The 14,870-nt window shown below is 42.0% G+C and overlaps 1 long non-coding RNA gene across 3 annotated transcripts in view; it reads right to left on the bottom strand.

Annotated features, from left to right (window-relative positions):
- LOC130273900 (uncharacterized) overlaps positions 1-14,870 on the bottom strand; it is a 126,850-nt gene that overhangs the window by 77,511 nt on the left and 34,469 nt on the right. The gene's annotated exons all lie outside the window — the stretch shown is intronic.

Below are 14,870 nucleotides of genomic sequence, written 5' to 3'. Positions count from 1 at the left end.
AATAAATAATGTAAACAAAAATAAACATATTTGGTATCGCCGCATGCGTAAATGCTTGAACTATGAAAATATAATGGTTATTAAACTGCACGGTCAATGGCGTGAATGTAAAAAAAAATACCCAAACCAGGATTGCTAATTTCACATACCAGAAAATTTTTTTATAAAACGTGATAAAAAAAATACCATCATATATTGAGCCCTCATACAGCCCTGTATACAGAAAAAGAAGAAGATAATACAGGTCAGAAGAGGACAATTTTAGACATACAAATTTTTTACAAACAGATCAAATTTTTAGGTATTATATTAAAAAAGAATAAAGAAAATCTGTCATTTTTACTGAGAAGTGCACTGTGTAGCATTAAACACTCCCTTAGTGCTCCTTCCCACGCAGCTACGCTGAATCATAGAGCAATGCAACAACGCCGGAGAGTGTGCAGACTAGGCCAGGCACATGAAATGTGGAGGAGGAATTAAGCTAATTTCTCCTCATTTTGTATCCAATTCCCTCCATTTTATGTTCAGTCATTGTACGAATTGGATTACATATGAACTGGGGGGGATTTTACCATTTGTTTATTTCATCGCAATCGCATATCGAAATTGCGATATTTATCTCCATAATCGTACATTTTCCCCAAATTGTGCAGCCCTTTATATATATATATATATATATATATATATATATATATATATATATATATATACACATACCAATACCACTATATTTAACAATAATACTAGCATACAAAAAGGAATATTAACACCATACATATTATCATCATACTGTTACGGACCAAATCATCTAAACTGAGAGTTATACAGTATTGCCAATAATACCAGTATAAAAGGGAAAATATTATCACCATACATATAACCAACATACTGTTACTGACCAAATCCTGTATACTGAGACCAACATTACCAATAATTCCAGTATACAAGGAGGAATATTATCACCATACATATTTCCATCATATGTTTCCATCATCATCATGTTACTGACCAAATCTGACCAAAAGATTAGACCAATAATTCCAGTATACAAGGGACAAATAATACTGCCACAGATTGACTAATACCCCCAACACTGTTACTGAATAAAAATACCAAGATTTACACTTACAGTGCCCCTATATAGGTACACATCAACAGTACAGACCATATAAGAGCTTACAGTTACATCCATTGAATAACAGGAGAACACTTCTTTTATCAGAGTCGTTCGCTTTTACTTTTCTTCTCCATCTGTTCTGGGCATCAAGAAGACTTGACAAGGCCAAGACTTGTTGCCGCAGAATCTGGAACACACACACATTTTAGGCTCCTCGCTTCAGCACCATACAAACTTCCCATCAATGATGCCTCACATAATAATAGAACCCCCATATAGAATAACCCTCCCCTTACTCCTATTAGATAAGCAGGTAGCCCCCTCCCCCCACATTGGCTAGGTAGACCTTCCTTCTTTAGATTAGGTAGTAGGTAGGTAAGCAGGCATGCAGACCCTCCCACTCCACATTAGTTAGGTAGATCTCCCCACTTAGATTAGGCAGGCCGCCCTTATAGGTAAATAAGCAGGTAGGCGAGAAACGCCCCACCCCACCACACACACAGGTTAGGCTAGGTAGATTTCCCTCCCCGCCCCTTAGATTAGATAATTAAATAGGTAGGCCTCCCCTTACACACATAAACTAGGTAGAACCCCCTCCCCCCTTAGGTAAGTAGGCAGGTAGGTCACTTCGCCCACCAACCCCACCACACACACTCCTCCTCTTCACATTAACATTATTTGAAAAAAAAAAATTACCACACCACCATGCCCACGCAGAGCCGTTCCGTCTGGTCCAGTAAACTCTGCGTCCTAGCATAGGCGGCGTGATGTCATATCATCACGCTGCCCACGTCAGGATGCAGATCCCTCTCAGGTCTCTATGTGTAGAGCATGGCAGCATAAAAAAGTTTGCAAATGGCTTCATTTAGCCAACTTGATATATCTCTTCTCTTGTTGACAGCTGGTAGTCATGGTTCCCATCCACCACCTCTCCAGGTCTGGCCAGAGCTCCTGTGCACCAGCTTATCTCAGCACTTTCATTATGTCTGACAGTTAAAAGCATAGTTGTTTAGCTTGGGAGCTGTCAGACAGAGATGACAGGGCTGTGGAAATCATATCACCCGACGTACGAGACATGCAGTCCCGGGTGCTATTTACAGTCATGGCTGTATGGATGTACATGTTGGTACCCCTGAAATTTAGAAAATTAAGTATTTCTCACAAAAAAGGATTGCAGTAACACGTGTTTTGTTATACACATGTTTATTCCCTTTGTGTGTATTGGAACTAACCCAAAAAAGGGAGGAAGAAAAAGCAAATTGGACATAATGTCACACCAAACTCCAAAAATGGGCTATGACCTATACCGCTCACCGACAAGGTATTTTTCTGACTATCTATATACCTCAGCACTGCAATCTGTGACCCCGAAGTCCACTTTACCGCTGCATAATTGTGAGATGGCCAAGTCTACTGCAGCAGGCTCTCTGCCATAGGAGCTGGGATTGTTCTGTTCATCACCACGAGGTCACTGAAGATTTACTTGATATTTGATACAAACTATTACAGGTCAGATACATTTATCTCAACCAGCGCTGTTATCTTATACATCCGGAAAGCACTTATTATCTAAAACATTCACCTGGATTATAATAACTTATGCAACAGTAATCTAATACTGTCGAAATAGCATCACTTCCGAACAAGTATCCATTTGCCCTATACCCATCCAGGCTGTACTTACCGTTAACGTGTGGTTACTTTATTCTAAGATATTTTTTATTATGTTTTACTATTGATTGATATATCTATTGTTTTATATACATAATACCATCTGTGGTTCTGTTGACCCACAAAGGCCCTGTGAGTCACAGACCACTACTATATTTATTGTGTATAATTTTTACCTTAAATAAATAATTATTTTTCCATTATTCATTGACCCTGAACCTCAATTTCTTTACTCTTGTATTTAATTTTACATTTCGTTTTTTCTTCCTCGCCTTAAAAAAATCATAACTATTTTATATTTTCATCCACAGACTAGAATGAGGGCTTGTTTTTTGTGCGATCAAAAAGCAATTTTGCTAATTTTGGAAGGTTTCGTTTTCACACCGTACAATTTACAGTAAAAATGATGTGTTCTTTGCATCAATACGATTAAAATAATACCCATGATAACATACTTTTCTTTTATTGTTGCGCTTAAAAAAATTCGCAAACTTTTTAACCAAATTAGTACGTTTAAAATCCCCCTATTTTAAAGACCTATCACTTTTTCATTTTTCCGTATAAGCGGCGGTATGAAGGCTCATTTTTTGCACCGTGATCTGTACTTATTAATGATACCATATTTGCTTATATAATAAAACTTTGAATACATTTTTTTATAATTTTCTTTTTGAATAAAATGTTATAAAAAAAAGCAGCAATTTTGGACTTTTTTTTAAATGTTCACGTTGTTTACCGTATGGTATCATTAACATTATATTTTAATAGTTTGGATATTTATGCACGCAGCGATACCAAATATGTATATACAATTATATATATATTTTTTTTTTTACACTTTTTGTTTTTGAAATAGGGAAAATGGGACAATTTACGTTTTTATTGGGGGAGAGGGTTTTTCAAATTGTTAAAAGAAAACTTTTTTAACTTTTATTTTTACACTTTAATAGTCCCCATAGGGGACTATTTATAGCAATCATTGGATTGCTAATACTGTTCAGTGCTATGCATAGGACATAGCACTGATCAGTGTTATTGGTCATCTTCTGCTCGATCTCAGACCAGAGCAGAAGACCTGTGGATGGCAGCAGAGGCAGGTGAGGGGACCTCCATCTGCTGTTCTGGATGATCGGATTGCCGCGGTAGCGCTGCGGGCGATCCGATCATTAATTTTAGCAACCGCAATGCTGCAGATGCCGTGATCTGTATTGATCACGGCATCTAAGGGGTTAATGGCGGACATCCGCGCGATCGCAGATGTCCGCCATTACCGGCGGGTCCCTGGCTGCTATCAGCAGCCGGGACCTGCCGCACATGACCCGAGCATTGCTGCGATGCTCGCGGTTATGTATAGGACGTAAATGTACGTCCTGGTGCGTTAAGTACAACCTCACCAGGACATACATTTACGTCCAGCGTCGTTAAAGGTTTAAACTCACCTGGGGCAAGTAACAGGAGAGACGTTCACCTAGTCTTTGCATTGTGTGCGCCTGTGTGTGCCACCCTAAGCATTGACAACAGAAAGAAGAGAAGAGAACTGTCTGAGGACTTGAGAACCAAAATTGTGGAAAAATTTCAACAATCTCAAGGTTACAAGTCCATCTCCAGAGATCTAGATTTGCCTTTGTCCACAGTGTGCAACATTATCAAGAAGTTTGCAACCCATGGCAAGGTGTCAATGCAGGATAGTCCAGATGGTATATAAGCAGCCCCAAACAAGTTCCAAAGATATTCAAGCTGTCCTACAGGCTCAGGGAGCATCAGTGTCGGCGCAAACTATCCGTCAACATTTGAATGAAATTAATCACTATGGCATGAGACCCAAGAGGACCCCACTGCTGACACAGAGACATAAAAAAGAAAGACTAAATTTTGCCAAAATGAACTTGAGTAAGCCAAAATTCTTCTGGGAAAATGTCTTGTGGACAGATGAGACCAAGATAGAGCTTTTAGGTAAAGCATATCATTCTACTGTTACCGAAAACGGAATGAGGTCTACAAAAAAGAAAGAACACAGTACCTACAGTGAAATATGGTGGAGGTTCACTGATGTTTTGGTGTTGTTTTGCTGCCTATGGCACTGGGTGCCTTGAATGTGTGCAAGGCATCATGAAATCTGAGGATTACCAAAGGATTTTGGGTCGCACTGTACAGCCCAGTGTCAGAAAGCTGGGTTCGCGTCCCAGATCTTGGGTCTTCCAGCAGGACAATGACCCCAAACATACGTCAAAAAGCACCCAGAAATGGATGGCAACAAATCCCTGGAGAGTTCTGAAGTGGCCAGCAATGAGTCCAGATCTGAATCCCATTGAACACCTGTGGAGAGATCTTAAAATTTCTGTTGGGAAAAGGCCCCCTTCCAATAAGAGAGACCTGGAGCAGATTGCAAAAGAAGAGTGGTCCAACATTCCGGCTGAGAGGTGTAAGAAGCTTATTGATGGTTATAGGAAGTGACTAATTTCAGTTATTTTTCCAAAGAGTGTCAACTATATTTTAAGTTAAGGGTGCCAATAATTTTGTCCAGACCATTTTTGGAGTTTGGTGTGTCATTATGTCCAATTAGCTTTTTTTCCCTCCCTTTTTTGGTTTAGTTCCAATACACACAAAAGGAATAAACGTGTATAGCAAAACATGTGTTACTGCAATCCTTTTCTAGAAAAATTTCAGGGGTGCCAACATTTACGGCCATGACTGTATAGGCATTTAGCCCTGCTTTGGGCAAGCAGAGCCAAGGCCTAAGCTGTGAGGGAACAATGAAGCGCTGAGTGGTGTTTTTATTTTTCATTGGGCCTACAGTATCGGGGTAATATGTGAGGGGACATGTCTGGGGGCAATTTGGGAGGGGACATGGCTGGGGGCAAAATGGGAAGGGACATGGCTGGAGGTAATATGTGAGGATGTAATTTGTGGGGGGGTCATTGCTGGGGCAATATATGAGGGGATATGGCTGGGGCAATAGGTTGGGAGGCAATATATGAGGGGGAATTTTGGTTAAAACTATTGAAATTATTTTGTGTATTAGGACAAGCGCATTGTCATGAGGGACAAGTAGATTGTGCTCCCATTTAGTCCCTTGGACAAGTATATATTTTTTATTTCCACACTCTTGGATGACCTGCCTATGACTCCAGCCCTAACCACCAGGGAGCGTGAGCTGACAGAAAAAGCAGAGAGAGAGGTAATCAGCCAGATGAGAATACCCCATTATCCCCTTCTCTCTCTCTCTGATGTACCTTTTACATTGGGATTGCAAGTGCTTTAGTGCAACCCTACATACCAGGAGGGAGCAGTGCCGATGTTATCTGTAGAGGGGGCCAGGTGTCACACATTGCTGACCTCCAGGTGCAAATGTCAAGAGCGAAGCTGCACTCCAATCCAGACAGTTAACCCTTTAGATTATGCAGTCAGTAGCAACTGCAACATGTGACAGGGGGAGTGGGCTTCCTTTGTTCTCCATCAGTACTCCCCGATGTGATAGTAGGGTGACAATGGTAGCCATGCCAACCGGAGACCTGTGAATGGCCTTCATTCTCCTGGTGACAGATGCTATGCCAATTATACTGTTAAGAACAAACCACTACAAATAAGTTTCCCTGAGCCATGACGGCACCACCTGAGAGAGGGACTTGGCCCACAGGGAAATCTGCAGGATAAAGAGAAGAAGCCCTTCTCTCTACCTTTCGTAAATTTTCCCAGAAGTCTTCCTGCTGATTAGCGCATAACTAAATTGCACAATGTAACAAGAAATTGAACCAAACAAGGCTACAATAATACATCTTAAGTGAACCCAACACAAGTGCTAGAATTAACATAACAGAAAAAATAGGGTGGGAATGCCCTCGTAACTGTCATGACTGTCAGGGAAACAGAATTACCAGTGAGTAATTACCAGCTTTCCCTTTCGCCATGACTGCACTGAGAGAAATATCATAAATGGATCTTAGGGTGGGATCATGGCCTGTAACACTCTACAGTGTGACGGAAATCTGTATAAGGAGACAACCAGGTGGCCGCCACACAAATTTGATCTACAGATTAAATCTCGGCCCAAGAGGAGGTCACAAATCTAGTAAAGTGAGCCCTGAGATCAGAAGGGGGAACAAGCCCTGCAGAGACATAAGGCTGCTTTCACACTATAAAATTAATCCGTTAAAAGATCCGTTATAAACGTCCATTAGAAAAGCTTTAAAAATGGATGTTAACCTGTTAAGGACCCAGGGCGTACCTGTACGTCCTGAGTCCGCTCCAGATCTATAACACGGGGCCACGGAGCAATAACACTGCAAAAAAAAAGTGGAAAAAAAGTGAATAAAGATCATTTAACCCCTCCCCTATTAAAAGTTTGAATCACCCCCCTTTTCCCATAAAAAAAAACCCAGTGTAAATAAAAATAAACATATGTGGTATCGCCACGTGCGTAAATGTCCGAATTATAAAAATATATCATTAATTAAACCGCACGGTCAATGGCCTATGCGCAAAAAATTCAAAAGTCGAAATAGTGCATTTTTGGTCACTTTTTATATCATGAAAAAATGAATAAAAAGCGATCACCAAGTCCGATCAATACAAAAATGGTACCGCTAAAAACTTCAGATCATGGCGCAAAAAATCAGCCCTCATACCGCCCCATACACGGAAAAATAAAAAAGTTATAGGGGTCAGAAGATGACAATTTTAAACGTATACATTTTCTTGCATGTAGTTTTGATTTTTTCCAGAAGTACGACATAATCAAACCTATATTAGTAGGGTATCATTTTAACCGTATGGACCTACAGAATAAAGAGAAGGTGTCATTTTTACCGAAAAATGTACTACGTAGAAACGGAAGCCCCCAAAAGTTACAAAATAGCGTTTTATTTTATTTTTTTTCCCGTTTCGACGTCGATTTTTGGGTAAAATGACTGACGTCATTACAAAGTAGAAGGGTGGCACAAAAAATAAGCCATCATATGGATTTTTAGGTGAAAAATTGAAAGAGCTATGATTTTTTAAAGGTAAGAAGGAAAAAACGAAAATGCAAAAACGGAAAAACCCTGGGTCCTTAAGGGGTTAAACGTCCGTTACAAAATCCCATTCAAGTCTATGGGATTTTTTGATTATCCGTTATGACAAGTTATAGCCCGTCATGAATAACGGACGTTAATTGTGACGGAAGAAAAAATGGCACTAATTTTTCTTCCGTCACAAGAAACGGGTAAATTAACGACCGTTATTTTTAACATTGAAGTCTATGGCAAACGGATGAGCCTTTATGTCATCTGTTTGCTCCTGGTTTATAATATCCGTTTTTACTTCTGAGCATGCTCAGAAGAGGTGACATCAGCAGACTCCTGCAGTGCTGAGGGACTACTGCTACTCCCATCATGGAACAGACTTGTTTCCATGATAGGAGTAGTAATTCCCCGGCTGCATGAATCTGCCAGTGGCTGGGGAGGCTACATTAGTGTTTGTACTACTACCCCCATCATGGAACACACTCTGTTTCATGATGGGGTTTGTAGTACAGAGGGTGAGGGATTGATCGCACCGGGTCTCACTTCTGAGACCCGATGCGATCAGAAGTTATTAAACAGGGGAGTGGGCGGCATGCTGCGCTCCCCTGTGATGTACAATGTATTTACTTTCAGTTTTAAATTCCCTGTGGGGAGCCCTGAATGGCTGGTACTGAGGAGCAATTCAGGGTTTCCAGCAGGGTTTTCAAATAGAAGTGCTGCAGTGGGGAAACATATTTGGAATCGCTGGGGATGGGGGGGGGGAGGTTATATATCTGGCCCCCATAGAGCTTCTATATATCTTGCCCCCCGCAGCGCATTTAAATATGTTCCCCTCAGCAGCGCAGTTATATATGTTACCACCGCAGCGCATATCTATGTTCCCCTCCGCAGTGCAGTTATATGTTACCACCGCAGCGCATATATATGTTACCCTCCGCAGTGCAGTTATATATGTTCCCCTCTGCAGCGCAGTTATATGTGTTTCCACCGCAGCGCATATATATGTTCCTCCTAGCAGCGCTATCATAAGCCCCCGGCAGCGCTATGAATGAAAAGTGTTCTACAGCAGCGCATGTGGAGGGAGCGATGTGCTGCTGTAGAATACTTGTCATTGATAGTGCTGCAGCGGCATCTGTATATAGATGCGCTGCAGGGGTCAGACCTATATCCATATATCTGGCCCCTACATCGCTTCTGTAATCAAATGCCGCTGCAGCGGTATGAATGATAATTATTCTACAGCAGCGCATCTGGCCGGCCACATGCGCTGCTGTAGAATACTTTTCATTCATAGCGCTGCAGAGACATTTGATTACAGAAGCACTGTGGGGGCCAGACATATGGATATATGTCTGACCCCTGCTGCGGCATCTGTATATAGATGCGCTGCAGGGGTCACTAGTCTGCACTATGAATGACAAGTATTCTACAGCAGCGCATCGCACTGGTGTGAGGTGGGAACTTGCAACCCGTGCAGACTTGCGACCGCTCCTCCCCTCAGCTCTCCGAAGTTTTCTGAAGCTAGAGCTGGGGGGAGCGAAGGCAGAGCAGAGGACGCAGGTCTGCATGGGAGAAGAACACGCTTCATTCATAGCGTTGCCAGGGGCTAATTATAGCGCTGCGAGGAGGAACATATATATGCCCTGCCGGGGGCTTATGATAGCGCTGCAAGGAGGAACATATATATATATGTATATATATGCGCTGCTGGGGGCTTATGATAGCGCTGCGAGGAGGAACATATATATGCGCTGCCGGGGACCTATAATAGCGCTGGGAGGAGGAACATATATATGCGCTGCCGAGGGCTTATAATAGCTCTGCGAGGAGGAACATATATATGCTCTGCGGTGGTAACATATATAACTGCGCTGCGGAGGGGAACATATATAAATGCGCTGCGGGGGGCAAGATATATAGAAGGGGGGGCCAAGATATATAGAAGCTCTGTGGGGGCCAGATATATACTCCCCCAGCGATTCTATATATCTTTCCCCACTGCAGCGCTTCTATTTGAAAACCCTGTGGATGATGTTACAGCCACTAATAGAGGGGTCTTTAAGTCCTATGATGGAGCTTTATGGAAACTTTATACTGAATGTCTCTTGGCTGTCTCAAACAAATCTTATAACCCAAGAATGATCTGCTATCTTATCATTGTAAAGAGAACAAGGCTGACATCTGCATTTTTGAGGTCACGGGTTTCAATCCCTTCTCTAGACTCCTCTGAAGAAAGTCTAAAATGCTGGCTTCATTAGGGCTGGCTAAATCTAGCTGCAGCTGATTAACCCATTCCCGCAGTATGACTTATGTAAACGTTAAGTTATGCAGGTAGTTCGCGCATCATGACATTTATAGGTCATTCAATTAACCCGGCGATGGGCGGCATCGCACGGGTTAACAGGCAGAACTCCCGTTGTTACCGGCAGGAGACAACTTCTGCAAGCCCCCCCAGGACCATCTGTGAATGGTCCTGGTCAGCGATCAATGTGATTGGTCCCTGTAGACCAATCACAGTGACTCAGCTGACTGGGGGGTGAAAGTTCAGATCCCCTGCTCCTAGAAGTCCGAAGAGGACCCCGAGAGCTGTGGGGGACAATATGGCGGGGGGAGGGGGGGGGGGGGACCGGCAGCACTTACCTGGGACCGGCGCAGGCAGCGGGGACTGAGGACCGGCGGCAGGCATGTGGAGGAGGCAGTGGTGGCGGCATCAGAGGCAGCAGTGTAGAACTCTGTAAAGTGATCTTCAAGCTGCTTCAAGTAGTTTCAAAACTACAACTCCCAGCATGCCCAGACAGCCTTTGGCTGTTGTGCCTTGAGGTGTGGACTTCCAAAAGACTATGCCATGTGTTTTTTTTTTTTATGTTATGGAACCATAGGGGCTTCCAAAATACAACATTCCCCCTAAAAACCATTTCAGCAAAATTCACTCTCCAAAATCCCATTGTCCCTCCTTTGCTTCTGAGCCCTCTAGTGCACCCACAGAGCACTTTACTTTCACATATGAGGTATTTCCTTACTCGAGAGAAATTGGGTTACACATTTTGGGGGGCATTTTCTCCTTTTACCCCTAATTCAAAAACTGGGTCTACTAGAACGTGGAGATTTTAAATTTTCTTCACTTTGCTGCTATTCCTTTGAAACACCTAAAGGGTTAACATACATTCTGTATATCATTTTGTATACTTTGAGGGGTGCAGTTTTTCTAATGAGGTAATTTTTGGGGTATTTTGAATATGAAGACCCCTCAAATCCACTTAAAAAATGAACAGAACTGCAGATAGACAAATTGTGTGTCTAATTTTATTGCAATCCTCAGAAACTGTTCAAAATCTGGATGAATGGGCATATGCAAGTACGCGTCTGTTAACCCCTTAAGGACCCCCCTTTTTTTTTCAAATTTGCACTTTAGTTTTTACCTCCTCAACTTCTAAAAATCATAACACTTTCAGTTTTCCACCTATAGACCTATATGAGGGCTTGTTTTTTGCGCTACCAATTTTACTTTGTAATGACATCAATCATTTTACCACAACATCTATGGCTAAACCCCAAAAAATTTTTGTGGGACAAAATTGAATAAAATGCTATCTTAGATTTATTCTGTAGGTCTATACGATTAAAATGATACCCTACGTATATAGGTTTGATTTTGTTTTACTTCTGGTAAAAAATTATAACTTTTTGCATAAAAATTTGTTTGTTTAAAATTACCCTCTTCTGACTCCTATAACTTTTTTTTTAATACATGTTTTTAGGGTATTCAAAGTGACCAAAAATATGCAATTTCGGACTTTATTTACATATTATTTTTTTATGGGAAAAGGGGGGTGATTCAAACTTATTAGAGAAGGGGTTAATTCACATTATTATTATATTACATTATATTATTATTATTAACTTTTTTTTAATATTTTTTTTTAGTTCCTTGGATTGCATACACTGTTCAATGCTATGCCATAGTATAGCACTGATCAGTGTTATCGGTGCTCCAGCTTGCCATGGCTGGCTGGAGCATCAGATCACTGATCGGACAGTGAGGAGGCAGTTAAGGGCACACCTACCGTCCTCTCTCTCTTTTTACCGTGGTGGACCGGATCAGCTCTGCTGACCTGCTTGGACTGTTTTTCTTTGATTTTAGACTAAGGGGTTAAATGGGTACTCCGGTGGAAAACATTTTATTTATTTATTTTAAATCAACTGGTGCCAGAAAGTTAAACAGATTTATAAATTACTTCTATTAAAAAATCTTTACCCTTCCAGTAATTATTAGTAACTGTATGCTACAGAGGAAATTCTTTTCTTTTTGAATTTCTTTTTTGTCTTGTCCACTGTGCTCTCTGCTGACACCTTTATCCGTGTCAGGAACTGTCCAGAGCAGCATTGGTTCGCTATGGGGATTTTCTCCTGCTCTTTACAGTTCATGATATGGGCATCAGGTGTCAGCAGAAAGCACTGTGGGCAAGACAAAAAATAAATTCAAAAAGAAAAGAATTTCATCTGTATCATACAGCTGCTAATAAGTACTGGAAGGGTTACGATTTTTTAATAGAAGTAATTTATAAATCTGTTTAACTTTCTGGCATCAGTTGATTAAAAAAAAAAAAAAAAAATGTTTTCCACCGGAGAACTCCTTTTACCCCTTCATGACCCAGCAATTTTTTTTTTCTGGCTCACGTTTTTTTTCTCCTTACATTCTAAGACCTATAACTTTTTTATTTTTCAACTGAAAAGGTTAGATAAGGGCTTATGTTCTGCATGAAGAGTTGTACTTTCAAATGATACACTTTTTTTTTATCACACAATGTATTATAAAACCATAAAAAAAATTCTCTTCAGGGCAAAATTGAAAAAAATATGGAATTGCACAATTTTGTAGGGCAATACATTTTTCAGAGTTCAAAATACGGTAAATCTGACATGCGCTATTTCTTCTATGGGTCAGTACGATTCCAATGATGCCATACTTGAATAATTTTTGTTTTGTTTTATGGGTAAAACATTTTGAAAACATTATTCATTACCATGTTCTCATCCCTATAACTTTTTTATTTTTCCCCATACAGAGCTGTGTTAGCTGTGTTAACCCTTTTATGTAGTTCTGCTTTTTTGATCACTTTTTATTAAGTTTTTTTGGGATGTGATGTAATTCCATACCAATATGTCCAAGAAAAAGTTTATTCTGCAACAAGCAGAACAAGTACATCGGAGCCAAACAGGAAGCTCATAGGGAATGTAGTACATAACAAGTCTGGCAATACAATCCCACAAAGAGAGCCAGTATCCAATAAAAACTAGAGAAAACATAAGCAGAAAAAAAAAACAAGAACAAAACTCAAAAGAACTGACAGAGGGTCAAGATAGAAGAGACCAGATAAAAAAAAAAAAAGGCGACAAAGGAAGGGAGCCGGAGCGGGAGGGGAGGAAGAGTCCGGTGCATAGGAGACCAGTGGCCAGGGAGCAGAAGTGAGATCACAAAGGAGAAGATAGGGTAGAAGAAGGGCCAACCTGTAAAAAGCGGGGAGAGGTGCCAGCGCCTAATATACTGCTCCGAGGAGCCATGGAGGTTGGCTAGGCATTCTTCGAGCACCTGTACATAAAGGACTTCACGGAGCCAGTCAGTGGTAGTAGGGGAGGTGGAGTTCCAACGTCTTGGAATCACTCTTCTAGCAGTAGCCCACTAGTAGATCCCACCAGTCAGGCCTTTCCACAGTGACTCAGGAGAGCCAGGCAACATAGAGAGGTGGAGGGTTTGCGGGGCGTCAGCAAGCTGGGCACCAGTAATCTCAGCAATTAGGTCCGGACAGAGGACCAATAGGTAACTAACAAGGGGCAGGTCAACCACACATGAGTAAGTGTCCCCCTAGCTCGGCTACACCTCCATCAAACATCAGGAAACTGAAGGGTAGAAATTATGGAGCAGGGCCGGGACCCTGTACCACCTAAAGAGCAATTTGTTTCCTGCAGAGCTACTGCTTTGGAAGCTTTATGACAAAGCATGAATGAGGTTCCCCATTTCTCAGTGCTGGGGGGTGTAGGCGAGATCCCAAACCCAACCCTGCTAGTAGGATAACAGAGCCTGCGAGTCGTGGCTACGAAGCATAGCGTACAGTAGGGATATCATATAGGTTGGCCTATCAGTACTCAGGCAAAGCTTTACGAAAGCGGAAACCTCTCTATGCAATTCACCCGAGACCCGCCATGTGTCATAGAAATGCCGCAGTTGGAGGTACTGAAACATCTGCAAGGAAAAGGGCATGACAGAGCCTAGAATATCCGATAAGGTTTTCAAAAAGGAGGACTGGAGTACCCGAGTTATAGGAAGGGGGAGGCCAGCGGGACAGAGAGAAGGCCTCCCTGAAGGGACCCCGGGGCAAAGTCTGGGTTGCCCGTCAGAGGGGTCAAGGGGCCCAATGGTCGAAGCAGATCCACTCTAGTGAGATGATGGAGGCAGGATTTTAGAAAGACCTTGGAAATGAACGAGAGCGGGCTCTTGGAACCCACCTTCCAGTAAGACGGACGGATCCACGGGTGAGAGGTGAGAGGGAAAGGGGACAGCTCAGATTCTAGGCAAACCCACAACTTAGCGTGGGCTGAATGAAATCATTAAGGATACAGGCAGCGAGGAAAGCCAGGTAGTAGGTGTATGGATCAGGACAGGCCAGACCACCATCTGTTTTAGGCTGTGCCAGAGTGTCCTTAGAGAGCCTGTGTCAGCCACCATACCACATAAACTTAGTAAAGAGTGTGGTTAAGGGTCGAAAAAAGGCTTGGGATAGCATCACTGGCAGCGTCTGAAACAGATACAGTAGGCGGGGGAGCAAATTCATTTTCAAAAAGTTTATATGTCCTATCCACTAGAAATCCTTTCGATCCCATTTAATAAGGTCCCCCTTAAATCGGGCCAGCAACGGGGTGAGATACAGATCAACAATACGGGTAAGGTCCCAGGGAATAAGGATCCCCAGGTAGCGGAAGGAGGTGGGATGCCAGGAAAATAGCCCACGAAGCCTATGGGCCATTGCAGAGTCTAGGGAGACATTCATCGCAACGCTTTTAGAGAAATTAATGTTATAGTTGCT

Source organism: Hyla sarda, chromosome 5, assembly GCF_029499605.1.
Source record: "Hyla sarda isolate aHylSar1 chromosome 5, aHylSar1.hap1, whole genome shotgun sequence".
Classification (NCBI taxonomy): Eukaryota; Metazoa; Chordata; class Amphibia; order Anura; family Hylidae; genus Hyla; species Hyla sarda.
Note: the sequence above shows the minus strand (reverse complement) of the source record. Positions and strands in the feature narration are given on the sequence as shown.